Source organism: Belonocnema kinseyi, chromosome 2 (genome assembly GCF_010883055.1).
Source record: "Belonocnema kinseyi isolate 2016_QV_RU_SX_M_011 chromosome 2, B_treatae_v1, whole genome shotgun sequence".
In the NCBI taxonomy this organism is placed as follows: domain Eukaryota; kingdom Metazoa; phylum Arthropoda; class Insecta; order Hymenoptera; family Cynipidae; genus Belonocnema; species Belonocnema kinseyi.
The window spans coordinates 91,578,884-91,602,577 of NC_046658.1; the positions used below are offsets into that span (position 1 = coordinate 91,578,884).

A 23,694-nucleotide genomic window follows, 5' to 3' on the forward strand; every position below is an offset into this window, starting at 1 on the left:
ATGCTGCCAAATTTCGCGAAAATATCGGAGACTTTAAGAAACTAATAAAATTATCGAAAGATTCATGGGAAAATTTATAACAAATTTTCACTTTGAAAAATTAATTCTAAGGAAAAATTAAAAAGATTTAAAAACATTTTCTAACGTTTAAAAAATCATGTAGAAGATTTACAAAAAAAAATGTTTGTGAAATTTTGTACGAATATAAACTTTAAGAAAAGATTCATGAAAGTCTAAGAAATACATAGAAATTTCAAAAGATTAAAAAATAATGTTAAAACTTGTAATGATTCTAAATTTCTTAATCGTATATTTCTAAAGATTAAAAAAAATATTTTTTTTTCAGAATTTTGAAGATTTCAAGGGAATGAAAAAGATTTCTTCACATTGTTAGGAGAATCAAAAATAATTTTTAATTTCAAAAAATTAATTTTAAGAGACTATTTAAAAAGATTTCAAAAAATTTCAAAAGATTTCCAGAATTTTTAAAAAGAATCTAAAAGATTTTAAGGCAATTTTCATAATTTCGCAGTTTTCCAAACAAATTTTAGGGGAAATTCGAATTGATTTAAAAGATATTTAGTAATTTTAGAACTTTCACAGAGATCAAAAATATTTTTAAACTTCAGAAGTTTTTAGAAAATTTATCAAATATTTCGAAATTTGTTCTACTTCTAAAATATCTCAATATCCTTTAAACTACCTCCATTTTATAAAAATATGATGTAAGATCCTGTAAAATAAAATGAAAATGTCTTTAAATATACATTTTTTATTATTATATACGAAAACCTATTTTTTAAATATGTAAAATAACATTTTCAAAATATCAATCATTTTTAATCAATTATCGTTTTAGAAAATTTCTGAACTTTTAAATTATCACAAACAATAAAACTACCGAAAATCATAAGTAACGAAACTCAAATATTCCAAAAGCAAAATGAATTAAAACTGGAAAATTTGCATATTTTCAGGTTTTTCAAATTTTAAACCAGAATTACAACCGGCACAAATATTACGTATAACGTTTTTTGAAAATTTTTATTTTAATTTTTAGGCTTTACCAATTTCTAGAATGTGCTTTTTTAAAGAATATTTACTAATTGTGAAAAAATAAAAATTTGTGATTTTGAGAATTATATAATTTCAGGAATTCAATAGTTCTTAAATATTTTATTGTTCTAAATAAACATTTTCAAACGTTTTATTTTCTTGTTTGCCAATGAAAATTTTCGGAAATTTCAATTTATTCAACTTAAAAGTGAAAATCACAATTTCATCCATTTTTTTATTTAAACAAAAAATATAATATTTCGAAATTGTGTAATTTTATATTTCATAAATATATATGATGAAAGAATCTGAAAATCTCCCCAAAAAAATCAAAAGTATCTTTTTTGGGAACATTTATTTTTACTTTATGCTAAAAAGCTACACCACTTTGGTAATTTTCAAAAATGTCGTAAGAAAAAAAAATTTTATGTAAAAACGATTTTATTTGAGATCGGTCTACTATACTTTTATAAATATTTATAAAATATTAAATAATTTATTTAATGTTAAATTAATTTTTATTTTGAAAAAAATTAATCTAGTAACCAATATATAAAACATTACATCAATTGTGAAGATAAATTTTCATACTGAAGTGTCATGTTTTGTGCCTGTTCAAAAAATAAATAATAATGGCCCCGAGGAGATTCAGCCAACGTCAGCTGTGCAAAGGGAACGAATTTCGCTGACAACGCATACTCCATAAAAGATACTAAAACAACACGTATATTATCATGATGTGCAATGTATCTTTTTGTAAATCTTTTATGTCGCACATATGACTTTTCATTAAAAAATATTACCCGTTAATCTGTTATTTTGCTCTCATGAATCTGAATTTTAAATTCTTTATTAAATTTTCTAAAATTAATTTTAAGCTTGGTATAACGCCATGCATATTGAATATTCAAAATTACAAAAATGCACCTTTTCCGAGAAAAGTTCAGTCTTTAAATGAAACCATTTTTCAAATGATTCGTGAAAATCTGCTAGGAGTAGGAAATTATTTCAAAGAATATACAATTATTTTAAAAGAAAGCATTCACATATTACATAACATTAGAAGTGAGAGGGGGTTTGCGCGTCGGTGCGGCCTTTTTTTGGGGGAGGATATTTTTTACGCAATTACCTAACATTTTTAAGTTATGAACTTTCTGCTCAATCAATTGGCGACAAAAACTTATGTTCAGGAATTAAAAAAAAAAGTCAAAAGCCTTTTAGTAATTATGGAAGATTCAAGGAGATTACATTTTTTTTAATGATTAAATATATATAAAAGGTACAAAAGCATAATTTTGCAATTTCGCCATATTACATAATTTTAAAAAAATCGATTGAGCTTAAGAGCTATACAAAAGTCTTTAAATGATTTAAAAAATAATGAAAACTTGTGAAAGTTTTAAAAAAATTTAGTAAGTTTTACAAAAATGAAAAAAATTAGGTTCCTAGGAAAAATTAAAATGATTTTTTATTTCGAAACATTAATCTTAAAAAAGATTATTTATTTAAAACGATTTAAAAAGATTTAAAAAAGATTTAAAAAGATTTTTTTAACATTCGTGTGAAAATTATAAATGATTTTTTATTTTGAATAAAATTTCAAAATAGAATAAAAAAGATTTTTTAAACTTTAAAAGATTTTTATAAATGTACATTTTTAAGGATTAAAAAACTGTAGAAGTTTGAAAGAATTTCAAAAGTTTTCTAGGGGATAATTTTTCTTAATCCCTGAGAATATTTAGAAGATTCGAAGGGAATTTTTTTACAATTCGAATTATCTTTTTAAATGTTCAGAAAAATCCGACTAATTTGATAGTATTTTTTAGGAATTTAAGACGTTTTAAATAAATTTAAAGTATTGAAACTTTCAAAACATGTCCGAAAATTTATCAAATATTTCTTGATTCCTTGTAAACCTTTGAAATTCCTAAACATCTTTCAAAAAAACTCGAATATAAATAAAAAAACTGACAATACTTATTTCCTTCTTCTCAATTCTTAAAATTTAATTTCAGCTTGAATTTGAGTGTTGGAAGGCTTTTAACAAATAAACAGTTATTTGAAATTTTTATAATTTTACGGTTGGTCAGTAATTTTTAATTGAAAGATTAATTATCTGGAGCATACCTGCTTTGAAATTAGTTTCCAGTAAGTACGCTAACATAAAGAATTCTCTGAAATTATAAAAAGGTAAAAATGAAAATTGCAAAAGCATATTAAACTTTTTAGTAGCTTTCCAAAGACCAGCATTTTCAATCAAATATTGAGTTTCGTTTGAGCAGAACACAAATACTCTTAATAATTATTATCGGATATGCGGCTCAAGTTTAAGCTGCATTAATAAATACATGTTATTATGCATACCCGAAGCATTTACGAATTACTATTGACCAGAGAATTTTTTTATTTCACATTTTCTTTCGTATAGAGTCCAGTTTTACCCCATATTGTCATTAATATTTCAAACACGTTTCATCACAGAAAAATTTACATATTGTCTTCTATATACATTCGTGGAAAATTCGGAATAATTTTTAAGGACGGACGTAAAGTAGATTATTGCAATGTATAAATCACCATGGATTTAAATAATGAATTAATTAGTCGAATAAAAGCTGTTTCATATAATTTTATTTATATTATAATAAAAAAAATAATTTTTTAGATAAATTAATTTCACTTTTTAGGCAGATTTAAGCTTTCTTTGAATTTTGAATTCTTTATATTATATATACTAAAACACGTAAATCGCTGTTTCTGATCACAAATTCTCACCGTTTGACATTTTTTAAATACAAACCTTAGGAAGTACTATCATAATTTAAAATGTGAAATTATTAAGGTTAAGTTAATAAATTTAGAATATTAAATATATTTATGAATACGAAATAAGCATTTGTAAGATTCAAAATTTTTAATTACGAATCTAACCATAAAATTGTCCACATTATTCAAATGATTAAAATTAAATGTTGAAAGCGCAGAAATATAGACAATTATAATTTGTTTGCTATAGGGTTGCACATTTTTACAAATTAAGATTTATTGACTCAGGTGCCAGAAAAATTTAAGTACCCAAAAAATATGGTAAATTTTTAATTGTGAATTTGTTTGTATTTGTAACATATAAGAAATACTTGGAATACAAAAGTTAAGTCCTTTGGTTTTCTAAAATGAAAATTGAAAACGATGTAAATTAATTAATTGTTAATTAATAATAATAAAGTAATGCGTTGAATCATTGAATAGCAATTAAGTTATTAACAATTTTTGTTAAAGAAAGGCTTTTTCCAAAAAACCTCGCAAAAATATTGTTTGTCTTTATACTTTTTCTCTTAAATTCATATTATATAAGAAAGATGAAAAGAAATTCATTATCATATTTCTTGTTACAAAAATGTTTAAATCTTCCAATACTAGAATTTAATAATATTTGTAAGGACATCTCTACAAATATTCTAACCCATTTTTATTGTAGACCATGCCCTTAAAGTAAAGTAAAAGATGTAGAAAAAAAAATTATAAAATAAATATAAACCTATTGTCTATAATTAAAAACACTATACAAATTTTTAACTAAAATAAAAAGAAATTCAAACATTTTAAAATATGTGCAAAACGTGAACCCCGAGACAGAAGTTGTTCTGACTTCAGTAATTTATAGTCAAGCGTTTAAAAATAATCGAATTCAATTTTTAAATGCAATTGTTAAACTGAAATATTCAGGATTTAAATAAAAATGTAAAGCTCAAATATTTTTCGGTCGCATCTATATAAACTAAATATTTGTTGAATGTTTAATATTTTAGTAGCTCTGAGTTAAACTATTTTTTAAATTTGAGTTAAAAAGCATTAAAGAGCTTAGTTTGAAATTTACATTTAAAGCATTTATTATAGTAATGACCAAATGACAAATCTTGGAAAGAAATATTTAATTATACTTTAATTAATTATATTTTCGCTATTTTTCTTAAGATATCTTAATTTTATTATTTAAGTGTTGTGATGAAAAAATGTATTTCAATAAGACTTATAACTCTTACATAAAAGATTTTATCTCTGATTAATATTTGAAATGTGGCAGCACAAAACTAGGTAACTTACATTTTTCCAAAAAGGAATTTATGGCATAAAAAATTCTTAAGAAATAAAATATACATTCTTTTAAAATGTTTTGTTTAAATCAGCCGCTTTTAATACATTAATAAATAATTTGTCATTTAAATTTTAGTTAAAATCTGAGCGTTGTATTTATAGCGCAATAATATTTTTTTATCCTCAGCATACATATTTTCTGAAATTATTATCGTTTTTTAAAAATGTTTTGATTGTTTTCAAAGGCCATTCAACGAAAATTATTATATGCACGTGATCATTTTTTTTCATAAGTATCTGTTATTCTTATTTAGGGTTTTCATGTACCGAAAGCAGGCTTTTCTGTTTTAAATAATTCGCTAACAAAATCCAATGATTAAAACCTATGAGATTGTTATCTACAAATTCTTGGACGATTTACGCTTGTGCTGAGTGTAACTTTGCGATTTCCAGCTTTTAAATTGGAACACTTTTTTCGATCAAACGTTCTTGGTCTCGAATCAACAACACTTCAGCTTAACACTGGGCTTTTTGTTTAATTTTAAATTGTCATTTGAATTTTAAGGAATGTTATTTTGTGCCTGTGCGAGAAAATTTTAATTTGTTGTTTATCTAATTCTGCATTGCAACCTTTTATATTTTTATACTTAGAAAGATATATCTTTATAAGAAGTAAAAAGTCTAAATAAATTAGTTTCGATTATTCTCCATCGAATAAGCCTTTTAAGACTTTTTACTAGAATGCAAAAGAAACCTCTACAGTAATTATCAAGTCAATATATTTGGGTGACCTTTTCGGAAGGATATCCGAAATTCATATTGGCTCCAACAAACATGAGTGTTGATGTTTGGATCTGGAAACACTAATATGCAGCAGGTGCAATCCATTTAGATTCGCCATCCTGCCTCGATTTCTCGCCGCGCATATTACGGGATTAGAGTAATAGCCAAACGAGCGAATATTTTAGACTCTGTTTATGCTTGGGAGTGAAAATATCGACCTATGTACACATTTGCAAGAATCTGTGTATACATTGCCACTTGGCTGGTTAATAAGGACATCGGAGGATCTCGTAAATGGGTGCAGAAAGCTTTACCGTATTACAAGATGAACGACCTATTTCTGAGGGCTCCCTTCCTCCTTATCTGTCCGTACTACCCCTTTGCTTTCAACATTCTGTTGTCTATGAGGTGATTATTTAACTTTTTCACTTTCACTTCAACTTCTTTTTAAATTATAATTGTTACAAAAATCAAATAATAATAACCTGAATTTCGAAATAGTGCAAGGGAAAGTGCACGTAAAAATTTTACACAATCCCATATACCCTATGACATTTTAATATTCACTTTCGCTACCTCTTTCCATTAGATCACTCGTTCCAAATTTGCGGCATGTACTATTGTTGATGGTATCAAACCTTATGATGCAACTAGCGCCAATTCTACTTCGAACTACACTTACATTGTTTAATGTGCCCTTCCAACCCAAATACCTACTAGGTCCATATTAGGATGTGGTTTCTAACAATCAATATCGCAAAGAGAAGTGTTTCAATTGGGTCACCCTAGTTTATGAAAAACCTGCAAATCATGGAAAAGGCAGATAATTTTTTTATCCAGGGAAAATCAGAAAAGCCAGTGAATTTCTATAAAAGTGACCATAAAAAATAGTGACGTGCGAAATAATTAGATTTCATTCAGAACCCATATCTCGACGAGGTCAAATGTCCAAATTTTTAAACATCAAAATTTTGCAGCCAACCTTATTTAAGTGAAATTAGGAGAAATACATAATTTCTCCAAGTTCTGCACGATGGAAATTTTGAGTTGAGGATACATGTAAAATGCTACTTTACTAAATTGGAAGAGAATGCAATCGATTATAAAAGACTTACAAGTCACAAATTTCAAGGTTTCCAAATCCAAAATTATCTCGAAGGATGCACATCGAAATTTCATAAAGTTACGCTTCCGAATTTGGAAACTTGTTAAATTAAATACTTCTTGACTTGTAGATGCTTCTGGAATAACCTTTTAGTGAGTTAGCAGAACTAACAACATTCAACTTAAAGAAATTTGGAAGGTTTCCAAATATAGAAGTTTTCCGTGTCATGGACACGTACAAAATTTAACCGACCCAAATATAAAGGTTTGGTTCTGCAGAACTTTCATGATCTGATATCTCGTAAAAAATTCAAATTCTATCAATTTTCAACATTTTCAATCTTGTATTAGAAATAGTTAAAATTTTTATATTTTCTAACGTTGGAAGATTTAGCTATCTCAGATTTTGTCTTATTCAAATAACTTGTATATAAATAAATTTATCTTAAATGGTAAAATAATATTAAACTATCACTTCTTTTGAATTTGGGAATTAATCAATATCTAACTTTCCCACACTTAGAAGAATTTCATTCAGAGAATTTTCTCAGCTTGGGGACATCTAGAGATTCGAATTTACCCAATACATAGCAAAGGCTAACAAGATTGATCTGACCTTAATTCTAAATGCTTTTATTATAGGATTTTCTTCAATTTGTTTAGGATGTATAACTGGATTTAATCACTATCGAAAATGATGCTTTCAAATTGAAAAATCCAGTTTTCTCAAATTTCATAGAAATCTAAATGCAGAATATTCTCGACTTTGGAGTACTTCAACTCAATAAATATATCTTTTCAATTTTTCAGGGTTTTCACAACTTGAGAATTTCTCCGAACTTTAAAAGTTTTTTGAATAACTTTTCTGTCTTAAATGACTATTTAATCAATTCTCAAAAGATTAAGTCATTGTAGCCACTGTTTAAATAAAAACATGTCTTTCGTCACTGCTTTCGAAAAATTAAAACAAGAAACCCAATTATTTCTAATCTTCTTGAATTCTTAGCAATTTTACCAAATTATTTTCAATTTTGTTTAAGTTGTTTCATGATGTTTTTGGATACGTTTTCAATTTACTAGAATTCTGTTCACTTCCATTTTACTCAATTCGGTGAGAATGCAATTAAAAAATTCAATTAAATATATGTTTTTTTTTTAATTTTCATGGATTTCATGAAAGTTACTTAAATTCCCGCGAATTCTTTTAATTTTACTTCAATTATATGAAAATAAATAGAATATTATTTTTTCCTTCAAGTTTTTGCATATATCACGAGTTCTTTAAAAAATTTAATTCTTTTGAATCCACTAGAATTTCTCTTAATTCACTTGATTCAACATAATTAAGCAGAATGAAAATTGTTTGAAGTTCTTCCTGAGTCACCCCTAAACTCTTTTAAGATCATCTTACATTCTTAGGCTTTCAATAAAATTAATTTCAATTCATAAGTTCCGTCATATTCTTATGAATTCTTTCTCATTCAAAAGAACATCAGTTACTTTTTGTCAATTTTTCAGCTTAAACAGATCACTTTGAAAAGAATTTCTAAGTGAATGAGCTATGGCAGCCCGGTATATTTTTTCTTTATTTTCAAAAGCAATGTTCTTTCTAAAGCTTCGTCGCTCAATTTACCCATTTTCGAATTTAATATGATTCCTTCCGTACTAAAAAAACTTACAAAAGCTAGCTGATACAATTAGAATAGGGGAAACAAAACAATATAGCTGGAAAGTAGATTAAATTGATTGTCATAAAATAGTATATTAAGTAATTAATTCCAAATAGATTCCATTGTAGAGCGAACAAAATAAAAAAAACTTTTCCATTGGCAATCCTCTATTGATAGCCTCTATCACTCGAAGTAGTAAATGCAGCTGAACACTTCTATGCCTCTCTATTTATCGTTGGTTGATAATAATCGTACCATTTTGAACTCAATGAACTAATTAACAACATTCCAAGTACGCATTTTCATTCAGCATCAATGCATCTCGAATACCCTGGACTAATTAATTGGTCGATGATAGGTTACAAAAAGCGACGATACAGGAAGTACGTGAGTTAATAATATCGGACAATGACGGTATGGGATCTGTGACGCCTGAATCAGAATTAATTTAATTCGTCCAATCGCAATAATGAAGCATTATTGATAGATGCGGTACTCCATGGCTGTCGATTATACGTAATGAATACTCGAAATGGAGGAAGTGGTTGTCGATATTGACACGATCGAGTTTGAGGCTTTCGTATAATGGCTATAGACTATCGAGATTATCATCACGTTTGATCAATTATCACCTATAACAGGGGACACTAAAGTGATTTTTCTTACAGCTTTTCTACACTGCAACAACTACATTACATATTCAGAAAAAAGTTCATAATTTCAAATTTGCATTAAATCTTTTTAATTTTTGGACTAATATTGATCTATTCCACATGACGCCCAAGTGGCTCCCTGATATTTCGACATAAAAATTCCTACACAATGCATCTTGGAATTCGTTACGGCTGATTTAAAGTCAGTTGTACCACTTAAAGGCAATTTAGCCTGAATTAAAGTAACGTATACTACTTGATTCTCATTATAACTGGACTCAAATAACTCATACTGCATGAATACTTTAAAGAGCTGACTAAAAGTCAGTTTAACTACTTAAATTCCATTCGATCTAGCTTGAAACAACTATTTCGAATTGATTCTCAATTTGACTAGGGTAACTTGACTATTGTACTTGACACTTCATAACGTAATACTACTTGGTATGGGGTCTGACTCGACACTGTATATCTGACTTAAGGCCTTTTATACTACTTAAAACCCATTTAGTCTAACTTAAAAAGACTTATTTCATTATATGCTTATTATAGCTGAAGTCAATCAACTTATGCTATCTGAAACTCCATACTTCTAACTGAAATAACTCAATAACACTTGATACTTCATACGGCTGAATGCAATTCTACCTTACCACTTGAATACAATTCAGTCTCAATTAAAATAACATCTACTGCTTGATTCTCATTATAAGTGGAGTCAAATCACGTATACTAATTAATACTTCACATGACTCACTAAAAGTCAGTTACACTACTTGAATCCGCTTCGATCGGGCTTAAAACAACTTTTCCCTCTGGTTTCTTATTTTGACTTGAGTCAAGTGACTCATATTACTGGACACTTAATAAATCAATACTACTTGGAATCCATCACGGCTGTTTTAGAGACAGTTATACTACTTGAATCACATTCGGTTTCACTAAAAATAACTTCCGCTACTTGATACTCATTATGAAAGGAGTTGAATGACTTATATCACTTGACAATTTATATGATTGACCTAAAATCAGTTGTACTACTTGGAATTCATTACGGCTGACTGAAAGTCAGTGATACTTACTGCATCATATTTGTTCTAACTAAAAATAATTTCTTCTGCTAGATACTTCTTCTGACTGTAGTCAAATGACTTATACTACTTCAGGCGTCATATGGCTGTCTAAAATTACTTATATCATTTGCCATTATAAAGACCAAAATCATTCACATTAAAAAATTTTAAGTCAAAAATAATTCAGTGTTCACAACTTATAAATTATAAATGGATAAGACCTCGGAAGTTAAAACCCATGATTTTTTTAAATTCGAAAAGTCTAATTATCCTAAAAATGAAAATAATTTTACTCCTTATGATATTTCTAATAATTAACATTATTTTCAGTGAAAAAAATAAAAATAAAACTAGCCAAAAAAATGTATTTGAACAATTTTTAGGATTGAATTATATCTCATTATCGTTTCTTACTAATTTATTCAAAAATGGTAAATTTCCATAAATGATGGCTTATTTTCACGCTCAAACATTTTCAAGAAGTATAGTGTTTTAAATTTTAGAAGTACATTTTCATATTGCTGAAATCGTTAAAACACTTTTTTAAAAAAAGTTTTGTTTAAATAAGTATATTTTAAAATTATTGACTTATTTTATACAATTCAAAAAGTAAATTTTCGGGTTAGAATAATATTTTTTTCTCTCATTAAACATGGGTAAGAACATTTCAATTATAAAAATTATAGAGTTTTTTCTAGCGAACTAATTTTTGGCATGACGACTACCTTAAACGTAAAATTTTTACATATTCAACTTTAAAGATTTTCTAATTAAGTGATTTGCTAAAAAATTTTCAGTAAAATTAATAGTATTAGTCGTCTTGCGGATAGAAACTAAAAGGTACAAATAATTTAAGATTGCAATGGATTGATCATGTGTAAGCTCTGCATAGCACGTGTCAGGTCATGCGTCAGGCGTGGATGAACGTGTGAGGCTTCACTGCGAAGTGATGCATCATTAAAAAAGATAACTTTCACTTGCACAAGTTGCCCTAGTTTTTCCATACGCCTTTTCCATCTGTACGACTTTATTTGTCACCACAAGAGTCTCCACTGGGTGACCTGCTTTTATTTTAACGATGTCTTCTAAAAGAAAGCTGGTCCCCGCGCCTTATTCAAAAAACTCGTAAATTAAGATTCCACTTCTAGTAGGCATCACAGAACAACGATAGGATCCTAAAAATGAGAGCAGTCTCATTCAACTTACTTAAGTGGTTTCTTATTTTCAATATCTTCCATTTTTATTAACTATGTTCTCTTGAATTAAATATCGACGAAATAATTTGTTAATTTTAAAACGAATATACCCTAAACCAGGGCAACGCTATAAATTTAATTTTTGGTTTAAAAATATAAAACGTTAGGAATAGTGAAGAAACGTTTGAATAATAAAAACTATTATAAATCCTTTTTGGGAACGCTTCTGCGTAAGTTCCCTGAGTTGATTTAAAATATAATAATTTGCTTTGTCGAAAAAAAAACTTTTCTGAATGTCTCAACATTACTTCTATTCAAACAGGGTGACCGTGGGTCAGGCAAAAGTCTAAGAATGTTGTTGTGCAGGTTAAGTGAGGGAAAATTTAAAATTCTAATTTGAAATTATTTGATTTCATTCGTAAAATGCTTAACTTTAAGAATTTTGTACGATTAAGAAACTTATCTTACTATAATAATAGACAGGAAAAATTAAGAAGTGGTGTGGAAAAAATTATGTCATTTTTGAAATGAATTTTTCCGGACACCCTGAAATAATGTGCTTGTGAGAAATTTATTTTCCTTTTATTTCTTTTTTTCAATTGCTTCGTCCTAACGATAATATTTTAAGTTAAAAATTTGACTATTCGATTGAAAATTAAACATTTTTGTTAAAAAGTCACATTTATTATTTCCGAAATCTTCTTTGTTTAACAATTCAACTATTTTGTTGAAAATGCGTGTTTTTTGACTAATTTCAACTATTCTTTTATTAAAAATTAAAATTTTTTGCTTGAAAAATTAACTGTTATATAATTAGATGTAAATTATTCTTTTTTTGTTTATATTTAAACTATTTGGCTAGAGTTTGCATCACTTTATGAAGAAAATGATTTTAGTATTGAATATTCATAATTGCAGCTGGAAATTCACCTCTTTGGTTAAGATTAAAACTGTTTTACTAAAAACTTTGTCTTCTTTAATTAAAAATTCTACTATTCAGGTAAAAATTGAACTGTTGTATAGAAAATTTGTCCTTTAGCTTAAAAGTTCAACAATTTCAAATGTTTACAGAAAAATCTTTATTTGTTGAGATTCGTCTGTATAGTGGAAAAACTCATCATTTTAGTTAAAAAATTTTCACTCTTGTTCAGAATTGGACTATTTTGTTGAAATTTTTTGTAAACTAGTTTTCTGTACTGAGACTAAATTTTCCATTTTTGTTTGAAAAGCGTATATTTTCCAGTTGAAAATACAACGACTAAATTCATCATTTCTTGCAGAAACTTTCTGTTTTTTGTTTTAAGTATAAACTTGTATTAAAAATTGTGTTACTATGATGAAACTTCTACTCCTTAGTGAAAATGTAACTATTTTTTGTTAAAAAATCAATTGCTTTTTATTCAAGCGTTGACTCTCATATGTGCCCATAAAGCTGTCATTATTAGAACACATCTGAAAAAATGCAGACATTCTTTCACCAACCTTAAACGCAATTCCATTGTCAAAATTCTGTCATTTTGAATCATTTAATTTTTATTTTTCATAAATTTAGTTACTGCACTGCACGCACATCACGAAACTGCACATTCGGAACTTTTAAACTTTTAAGCTTCTCCCTTACTTTCAAGATAAATTGTTTTTAAATAAATCCCCGTAAAAATTAAGTTATTGAATATTTTAGAATTTCGACAAATGTATTACATTGAAAAGTGTTCAATGAACATCTGTGCATTTTTTCGAATTTGTTTTAACGTCGACCGCTATCGGGTACCAGCTGAACGTCGAAGTTGGCAAAACGTGGCCGAAAAATTCTATTTTTTATGTTATTCCCTCTAACTTCTGACAATATTTTTTCGGGATAAAAGTAAGCATATCATTGAATTCAGAAGAATTTAAGCTTTTAGATTCTTTTGATTAAACAATTCAGAGATTTTCATGAGCGAATTGCAATCGAAAGAAATGATTACGAATTTAGAGCACAAGGTCGAATAATTTCCTGGCAGACCTCGTTTGCCATGTTGAGCCTGCCTTTACGTATCACATCGCTTCCTACTTTGATTTTTTCGCGTATTTTCTGGATTTTTGCATTCTTCTATCAACCCTTTATCGGTATAAAGCTTGCAGACGTACTGTAAATAACGATTCTTCCAGAAATATTTCAATCCTCGCACGCGAAAGCGTAGCTGCACGAACTAAAGCAATCGGTCTATGTCACTGGATATAATATCGCGTGCCATTCGATCTCGCACCTTAACCTTTCGACCGAGCTTATTCTGAATGGGAAATAGAAACGAATAGGAATAGAGAGTCTGAGAACCTAACGATTCCAATACTCGACCCTGCAGCGCGGGTCAAGATTTACATACTTTCCTCGAATATCTGAGCCATTCGCACGAAAACCCACCATTTCTCATCACAGATTCGCCAGAGGCCTTGTCTTTAGAGCAGAAGTCCCGAGAGAGTTGTAATTTTATTCCGCTTCCTATTAAGCGCCCTACTCGTCTTTAATTGTTCCAGAACACGTGTTAAGTTCGAATTAACTTCGAGAATATAATTCCCTAATTCGAAGTTGAATGTGAGACATTACACACTTAAACACGTATTTAATTATTGGAATAATTTTAGAAAGTTGAAGATTGAGAGCATTTAACTCGGAGATAGAATGTTACAATTTTTCAATAAGTATACCAGTGTTTAGGGAAAACCCAGGATTCTGAAACAAAAATTTAATCAATTAGTCACATTTTCAAATGAAATTTCACTCTAATGACGTTTTTCTTTCAATAAATAAACTCATTATTTAATAAATAGGGCATTATTTGTAATGGTTCATTAAGCTACAATTTTATCGGTCATAATGAGAAACAAAATATTATTCAAATCCAAAATACATTTCAACAATTAAACATTGAAAAAGAAACTTAGCAAATTTTTTTAATCCCCCCCCCCCCTTAATCACAGAACTTTCACAGGACAGCCGTAGGTCAGGAAAAACCTGAAATTAAGAAAAATATTAAGGAATTTTGTTATTCAGGGAAAGTTAGACAAAAGTCGGGGATTTTCAGAAAAATTTCTAAAGTCGGGGATTTTTCGCAAGAAGCACTAACTGTCAGAAACAATCAGCGCTGGTAGACAGCCACTTATAGTCCTCATTAACTACTATTGAACTCAAATCTATAATTATTTCTTAACTATCTTAAATGCTTTTGAAATAATCTCGGGTATTTCATAAGATTTTTTTAATAATCAGATATTTTAGAGTTTTTTTTAAATTCCCAAAGATTCAACAAGATTTGAAATACTGTAGTGTATTTTATAATAACCCAATGAGCATTAGGGTATTTCATCAAATTTTAATGCACTTTTAAGATCTACAATTAATTCTCAGGAAGTTCAAAAGATTTGAAATTTAAAAAAAAATTGAAAGAGTTACTTTTTTCTTGAATCGCTTATTAGTCACTTTTTAAAATAAAAATGTTACACTAAATTAATCAACTAATGGGCCACTCTTCAATTCAGGTCTATACCTATTTTTAAATTTTCTTGAATTGTTTTGCATTATAGTAAAAAAGAAGCTCAATGTTTTAAAAACATTTTTAATATCGCAATCTAAATTTTTTAAAATTATGTTTATACGTATTATATGGGTAACTTTCAATTAGACAATTTTTAAAGATTCTTTTTGAATGAAACTCTTAATTCGATGTTCCTCAATTTGAGGAATGAATAAAATTGCATCGCTTCTATAAACCTTACAATTTCAGGAATTGCAAAATGCCTCTACCAAAAATATTAGTATACAGAAGCCTTTAAATTAAAAATCCCTTATATCAGAATAAGTTATACTCGTATAATTTGATGTTATCAGTTTTTATCTTCTAATTATCACTGTACATAGTTTATATTCGGCGGCTATATAATTTGAAAAATGTAAATTTGTCCTGAAATATTGGGGAATGGTTAAAAACATATGAAAGACATAAAAAGCATCACATTTTTCTAATTAAAATGTTTTATTTTGAATTAAAGTAGTAAATCCTTTAATTATCCAAATTAAAAACTTCTCTAAAGCCGTTTTTAATGTAAAAAAATGAACGCTCCAAAGCAGATATTACTGATAGATACATCTGAATCTAAATCCATCATTCCGTGAAAAAGGATACTTTTCACAACGATAGGAAACGGCGATGAACGAGAAAATGTAATCAGACCTAGTGCAATCTTTCGCACGAATCAACGAAAAATGTTTACCACCTCATTCGAAACAGTTATAGTTCTTAAAAAGTGAACGAGCTCTGATATGTATGACCATTTGTCTTGCTCTACTACTGAGGCAGACAATAACTGTGCAGAAGGTGAAACTTCCATATTATTCCAAAATGCAATCGTACGTTCTATATCGTACATCCTACATCGTATATCAACGTTACGAAGGTTGATATTCGAATCCATTTCTAATTTACGTTCTCGCAATCCGTTCAGTCGTAAAAAATGCTATCGTGAGCAATCTATCTTCCTCGTAAAACAAAGAGAAACGTTCCTGCAAAGCGTGGGCGACAAGACAAGGACGCAGTTGTAAAATGTCGCAAAAGAAAAACTTTTATACATCATTGCCCATTCAGTTCTGATGAATGGAATTTCAGACAGAGTATTCATTAAAAAAAAAAAAAAAAATTTTTCTATTTAGCGCAATAGAACGAAAATCCATATTTATAAAAGAATAATTATTATGATGTCTCTAAATTACAGACAGATGCAATATTTAAATTTGCGAGCTTTAAAATTTTTAACTTTTAGACCTCTTCAATTTTCATTTGTTATCTATTGAAAGATAAACCTATTCTCTTCCAAAATCCTTCCGTTTTACGTTACCGGATCTTAAGTACATCTACTTAAATTCTTTGTTAATCAAATATTTTAATTAAAACGTTGACAATGACTATGACGAAGATAAAAAACAGAAAATCTAAAAGGGTTAAAATGCGAAATGGAGAATATTTATACATTTAAAAAATTGTAAATAAATGAGCCCGGTGTTAATTATTTCAAATAGTCCAGTAACCGAAAACTTAATCTGTCACAATGTAAAACAAATTCTTATTTAAGTCTGCAATACATTAAAACAATTTTATTAGATAAAATGCAAATCAGAAAATATGGTATTTCGAAGGATTTTTTAAGATGTTTGAAGATTTTTGAGTATTTATTGAATCAAATATTTTAAATAATTGTTGCAAAATTATGAAAATTTCATTTTTTTAAACTGTACCAATTTAAATAAGCTTAAAGTTATTTACGCAAAAGTCGTTTCTCCTCATTTTACCTGTGTCATTTATTGTCTTGATGTTGAAAATATATAAGAAATGTAAACTGTCTTTCTTACAAGCAACATTTGCCCAAGAGGAATTGAAAGGAACAGCTGAGCTAGACGGGACCTACATAATAAGATTGATTCTTCGCACTTTAGAGAGAATAGGGTGCTTCACGCTCAAGCTTGCAAGTTCGATGTCTGTTTGCATTAACGACGGACACCAGGGCGATGTTTTATGCATGAGGACAAAAAAGTCTAGACAATTTGTTCTTACCCCTTGGCACAACCGAACCTCGATTCCTTCTACGGTATTCTTTTCCCTCTTCTTTTTCTTCTTCGTCTTTTTCTTTCACTCATTCTTTTCCTTCTCCGTTCCTGTAACTTGAATTAAACTTAAAAGGATGGAAAAAGAAGGATGATGCTGACCCATGCTAAACCAGGATATGCTAATCCACAAATAGAATTCGCCACTCGGTCGTATCAATTTCGTGCCTGTTCTGCGGAAAACGATTCAGCACTGGAAATGTAGTTTTACACAAACCCTTCTGCGAAAATCCAATAACATGGCTCTATCCCAGTTTATATCGATAATAGAAATCGAAACATTATGGTAAAATATTGTACTACCTTGGAATTTAACTTGTAATCTTGAATTTAGAAGATTCTTAGAAGGAAATTGTCCAGGAAAACGTTCAGGCACATTTATTTTGTTTATTTTGCAGAAAGCAGCATTTTTAATTTTTCATATACTTTAATATTTTGTTTGATTTGTCTTATTAACCCCAGAAGGGAATGTTTGTCAGAAGCACTTTAAGCCAGCATCAAGACTAATCAGCGCTGTGACACATAATATTTGTTTTTCATCTGAAATTGGTTTTTAATTGCGGTAAGAAGGATTTAAACATTCGCGAGAAGTGAGGGATTTCGTAGGGTTTCAAAGGTTTGAAGAGATGTTGAAATATTTTTTACAACTGATTTAAATTCATTTAGAATTTTACCCAGTTCAAAATAACCCTTTTTGTTGATAATTCCTCTTTTTAGGTAGATAATTCAACTTTCCTATGAAAAGTTTGTTTTTTAGTTTGAAAATTCATCCATTTGGTTGGATATATCTATTTTTGGTCGAATTCTAAATTATTTAATTCAAGCTTTTTGTTGAAAATTTGTCTTTTTGGATAGAAAATTTGTCCTTTCGTATTAAAAATGCATTTTTTATGGTAGGATAGTAATCTGTTTAGGCAAAAGCATTTCTTGGTCAAAAATTAATTATTTTGTTGAAAATTCAACTGGCTGACAAGAAAACTTTCTTTTTGGCTACAAAATGTAACTATTTGGTAAAAAAAAGTGATCTTTCTAGATTGAAATTATACCTTTTGTCGAAATTTTAACTTTTCAGGTTCATAATTAAAATGCAAGTGTTTTGTATGAAAATAATTTATTTTTTGAACATTAAACTATTTGGTTAAAAATTCATATTTTTTGGAACAAAATTATATTTTCTGTTAAAAATGTACCTTTTCAGGTTCGTTATTCAAACGCTTCCAGAAAAATTAGTTTTTTTGCATTAAAAATTCATATGTGCTTAATTGAAGTTGAGTATTTTTATTTAAAAATTTATCCATTTGATTAAATATTCTACTAATTAATTATATATTTAATTATTATATTAAAAATTTAAATGTTTTGAAAAAAATTTAACCTTTGAACATATAAGCTCAAATCTTTTTTCAAAAACAAATATTTTTGGTTTAAATCCAACCATTTTTTTAAAAATCCATTTCGCCTTAAAATCTTAGGAATGTAAAACATTTTGTAATGAATTTAATATGGTATTCCTCTCTTATTGTGAAAAGTTGCCCTATTTCTCCTCTTGTGAGATAATTTTGGCCTATGAAGTGTGTATTTACAACAACAAAAAAACTATTTCTATTCGTATGTCTGGAAACCAAATTTGAAAATCATAAATATTTTACGACAATAAAATTGGCGCTTTTTGATTTGGGTAATAAAATCTTCTGAAAATATTTCTTTATTATTCTGAATTCTTCATTATAAAAGAAGAAAATTGCTGAGCCCTTAAAAAGTTGTGGAATGAAGATTTGGAAAATTGAAAGTTCAGCGAATTTAAATTTGGGCAGCTTCAATTTACAGTTTAGCTTTGATTAGTTTAAATGAAAGAATTCTGGGAAAACCTTGAATTTTCTTAGACTATAAAAGTGGCTACCCTCTCAATCCTTTACAAATTTTTCAACTTATTTTTAAATGCCTATTGAAAGCTTGTTTGTGTAAATAAAACCGATAAAAGAGTAAAAGTTGACTTGATCGCTCGTTAATACCAAGAATGATCGATAAGTCGATAAATATCCTCCGGCGTGGCGCCAATGCAAAAATAATCACCTTCTCTCAAGTATCGGTTTTCCCTCCTTTTTTTCATTTTATAAAGCGATCGCAAGTAGCTATCGGGTTGATATCAAGTTTCTCGTACATAAGTTAGTTAGATCGCGTGTAAAGTCGCTGCAACATGCAACTTTCGATATATCGGCCGGAAAATGATTACTTTCCCCAGACTAGCCGACTATAAACCCAGAAAGCCTATTTCGCAATATAAAACTCCGGATACGCTGAGCTGAGGCAGCAACATGATATAATTAAATGCACCTTCCCTAGCAAGCTTTCGTCAGCTTTTGTCGTTGAAGGCCCAATTAACGTCCCATAGTTAACATCAATATTAATTCACACTTTCCTAAATGTCTTTGTGGTCGTGATTGTGGCGACATATTGCACTTTCTCCAAGAAAATGCCCAATTAAGTGTGGTTGCATATTAACGTGAGTCGTATATTTATTATTAGCATGCACAACTTTAGAGCAGAACTAGGACAATTTAGATATAGTTATAGATTTAAAGAATGTTTTAGTATTAGTTTAGACATGCAAGAAACATTTAGAATATTTTAGGTTAGTCCTATTTTTATGTGTCATATAATAACATGATATTTATAAATTTTATCTAGATAATTAATGACTTTGGTAAGTATTGAATGAAGGATTTATTTATAAATTTATAAAATGAAATTAGTTAAGTATGCAAGCTGGAAGTTTTCACAACAAAAACCTACCAATTTTGAAAATGGATTTATGCCCAAGGCTGTAACAAAAACCGTGCACAAATTTAAGTTTCAGGGTTCATTTAAATTATTTTCATGTTCTTAAAAAAATTTTATATAAACAAATTTAAAAATAATTAATGTTACATAATTCTGTGAATTTTTCTAGGCATCTGAAAATAATTTAAATAGGCATTGAAGACATGCCCGTGAATAGAGTAAATGATTAATGCTTTTCTATGCAAATTTTATTCGTACGATTCCTTAAATCTGCATAATTAAATAAAAAATATCAACAGAAGATACTCATTTTTTATATTCTGTATAATTTTGCCTGATGGTCTATCCTTGTTTCATAAAAATTAATTTTTCGGTATATGCAAAACAAAAATCGCGATGAGCGACCTTTAAATATTGTCCGATTTATTTCGCCTCTTATGTGGTTCTCTTTAAATCAAAAAAGAAATAAAGACCCAAGTTGGCATTCGAACTTTCCTTCTTCTTTAAAGCACCCCTAACGTAAACAAAGCGCAGTTTCAAATTAAAATCCATGAGGCAGGCGATTTTGAAGAGTTTCTCTAAAAATAAGATAGACTTAAAATCTTATTACGGCCAACATTCAAATTGATCTTAGCCTTATAGAGTTAAAATTTTGTAGATTTAATTGACAAAAGCAGTAATAATCTATTTAGAAACACTTTGATTAATTATATTAAGTTTTTTGAATATGTCTTAAATATTTTTATACCTCTTTTACCATAATATTTTAGATTATACCACAATAAGAAAATCCAGCCGTTATTTATGAGAAGGTCTACCATTCTATTTTTGGTTTAGAATTTCTTTTGATAAAAATTATAATATTAGTTTAAAAATGTAATCATTTTTAAAAAAATTAAAATATTTGATTAAGAATTCATATTTTTTGGTCAAAAATACAACTATTTCGAGTGGAAAATTCATCCTTATTTATAGAAAATTCCTTTGTTCATAGAAAAATCATCTTTCTTGGTTGAGAATTAACCTTTTTGGAAAAAGGCAATTGAAATAGAAAGTTAAACTACTTGATTAAAAATTAACTTTTTTCTTGAAAATTCGTTTTTCCTCCGTTAATATTCAACGGTTCTCTAAAAAATTAGATTGTCTTTGTTAAAACTAAGCAGTTTTGTGGACATTTTGACAACATTTTAAAAAGTCGTCTTTTTTGATTAAAATATTAACTATTTTCATCAAAAGTTGTCTCTTTTGTTTAAAAATTCAACTTTTTGGTAGAAAATCCATCTATCTTTTCGGGAAATTACCTTGGTTTTTTCAAATTCACCTTTTCGAATTATATAGTCATCTATTTTCTAAAAGATGCCTTATTTTTTGTGAACTTGTCTTTTGTTAAAGACTTATTTTTTATGGTCAAAAATTCTAATACTTATTTTTTAATTAATTTTTTTAATTGAAATTTTAGCTTTTTCATTTTTGGTCGAAATCAATATGTTTCAGTAGAAAATTCAACTATTTAGTTAAAAAATCATTTTTTGCTGGAAATTCATCTTTCCTTTTCGAAAATTAACTTTTCTTCCAAAATGTATCTGTTTGTGTTTAAGGCAACATTTTTCTAAAATATTATTAAGCTTGAAAACTGAACTCTTTTGCCATAAGTTCTTGTTTTTATTTCAAAATTCAACTGTTGGGTTAAAATTTAATTTTATTGTTAGAAATTAATATTTTGGACTTAATTGAAAAAATTGCAATTCAATCATTTTTAAAAAGCGGAATATATTTCGACGTGGAATTCATAAATTTAATGTGCTTTATATATGTAAAATGAATTAATATTGACGCTAGAAAATGTCGTTACAAATACGGACGATAAAAGATTTTCTTGATCTAGGAAAATATTTCTTGTCTCCGAAAAAATTTGAAAGATTGAAGAAAGATAATTTTATTTATTTAAGTACATTTTTTTAAAACAATAAAATTTTGTTTTCTATCGTACAATTATTTTACCGTCCAAATTAAATTCGAACAATTTTATTAATATGTTAAAATCCTTTTAAAACAGCTTCAACACGTCAGTTGAATATTAGAAAAATTTCTCCTGTTTTCAGATTAAATTGAACGGAATCAAATGTTCTGAAACATTTTGTAGAAATCATATTTCGTTTCTCCTGATAATGAGTTAATTATAGAGCACAAAAATTAAGCGAGTTACGGAAAGAGAGGACCGGTTCTCTTTTTCTCTTTTAAACCTTTTTTTTCTTGGTACTATAGCCACTCAGTTTGGAAGACAACGCGAAATGAGCCCGCATACTGCTAAACTCGCTAAATTTTAAAAATATCTGCCTTCGTCTCCCGGACTGCAATCTATCTATCTTTCTCTCGTTTTCCTCTTTGCTAAATCATTCTGAAATTGCGCACTAGAGTATGACATGTTGGCAAAATTACGAGTGCATACTCTCCACTTTGCATCCTCTCAGTGATAACATAAAAATTTAATACCATTTCTTCATCAAATAAAAAAAAATAAATAAAAATAATAAAAACTATATTTTATACTTAAAACCTTTTGTTGTCACATAAGACATAGGTCAGCGAACAGGTGACTGATTTAATGAAAATTTGACCTTTTGGTTTGAAAATCTTTCGTACTTGAAAATTCAAATTTTTTTGTTGTAAATTCGTCTTTTTGATTTATAAGTTTCTCTGCTTTAGTAGAAATTTGATCTTGTTTGGTAAGTCGTTCAGTCAAATATTCATTACTTTGCTGGAAAATTAATCTCTTTAAAAGTTGAACTATTCTGATAAAATTTGATCTTTTTTAAAATTTAGTGTTGAAAATGTAATCGCTTTACAAAAAATTCATTTGATGAATCTCTTCGGTTGGAAATAGATATTTTTCTGTGAAAAATTCAACTATTTGTTTATAATTTTATTTTGTTGAATATACGTCTTTTTAGTAGAAAATTTAACTTTTTGATTAAAAATTTAATAGTTTTGTTTAAAATGTAACTTTTGTGTTAAAAAATCATCATTTTAGATTCAAATAAATAAATTTGAAAACACTAATTATTAATTTGTTTGTTTTATTTCGTTCAAAAAAGATTCTATGTTAAAACTTTTACTAGATTAATATACGGGTCTTTGAATATTAATGATCAGGGAAAAGGAAAAATTGATTTGGGAAAAATCAGGGAAACTTCAGGAAATTTTAAAAACGAAGTTTTCAGCCATCCTTATAAGTTTTTAAATTTCAAGAATTAAACAGCATTTTAATATTACAAACAGAATTTCCTTCTCACCCTGATCCGAATGCTTTCCATTAGCCTTCGTGTGCAGTTCAACTTATAATTATGCGGAAACCACTGCAGAACATTTTTTTTCTCTTCGGTTACCTTTTTCTCAAGCAGGTGGTAACCTAGATTTTAAGAGCATTAACTACAAAATCGCTGAGAGCTCTAATTTAGAACGAAAAAGAAAACTGAAAATGGAAACCGGATTCTCTTGAAATACGAGCTTACAATCCATGCATCAAATCCTAAATGAACTTCTTCTCGTATTTTGCCAAGCTATTTGCAATGACATTTACAAGATTGTTTTCACTTTTTTTGCAAAAAAAACTGTTATATTTAATTTAAAGTAGAATGGCATTATTCA

The 23,694-nt window shown here is 28.0% G+C and overlaps 1 protein-coding gene across 5 annotated transcripts in view; it reads left to right on the forward strand.

Moving 5' to 3' along the window:
* LOC117168452 (complexin) overlaps nucleotides 1-23,694 on the forward strand; it is a 792,783-nt gene that overhangs the window by 684,629 nt on the left and 84,460 nt on the right. The window contains exon 1 of one of the 5 annotated variants that reach the window (XM_033354114.1): nucleotides 19,752-19,768. The exons of the other annotated variants lie outside the window; for them this stretch is intronic. The gene's annotated coding sequence lies outside the window, so the exon portion shown is untranslated. Of the gene's footprint in view, nucleotides 1-19,751; nucleotides 19,769-23,694 lie in introns of those variants that run through there. 5 annotated transcript variants of the gene reach the window in all.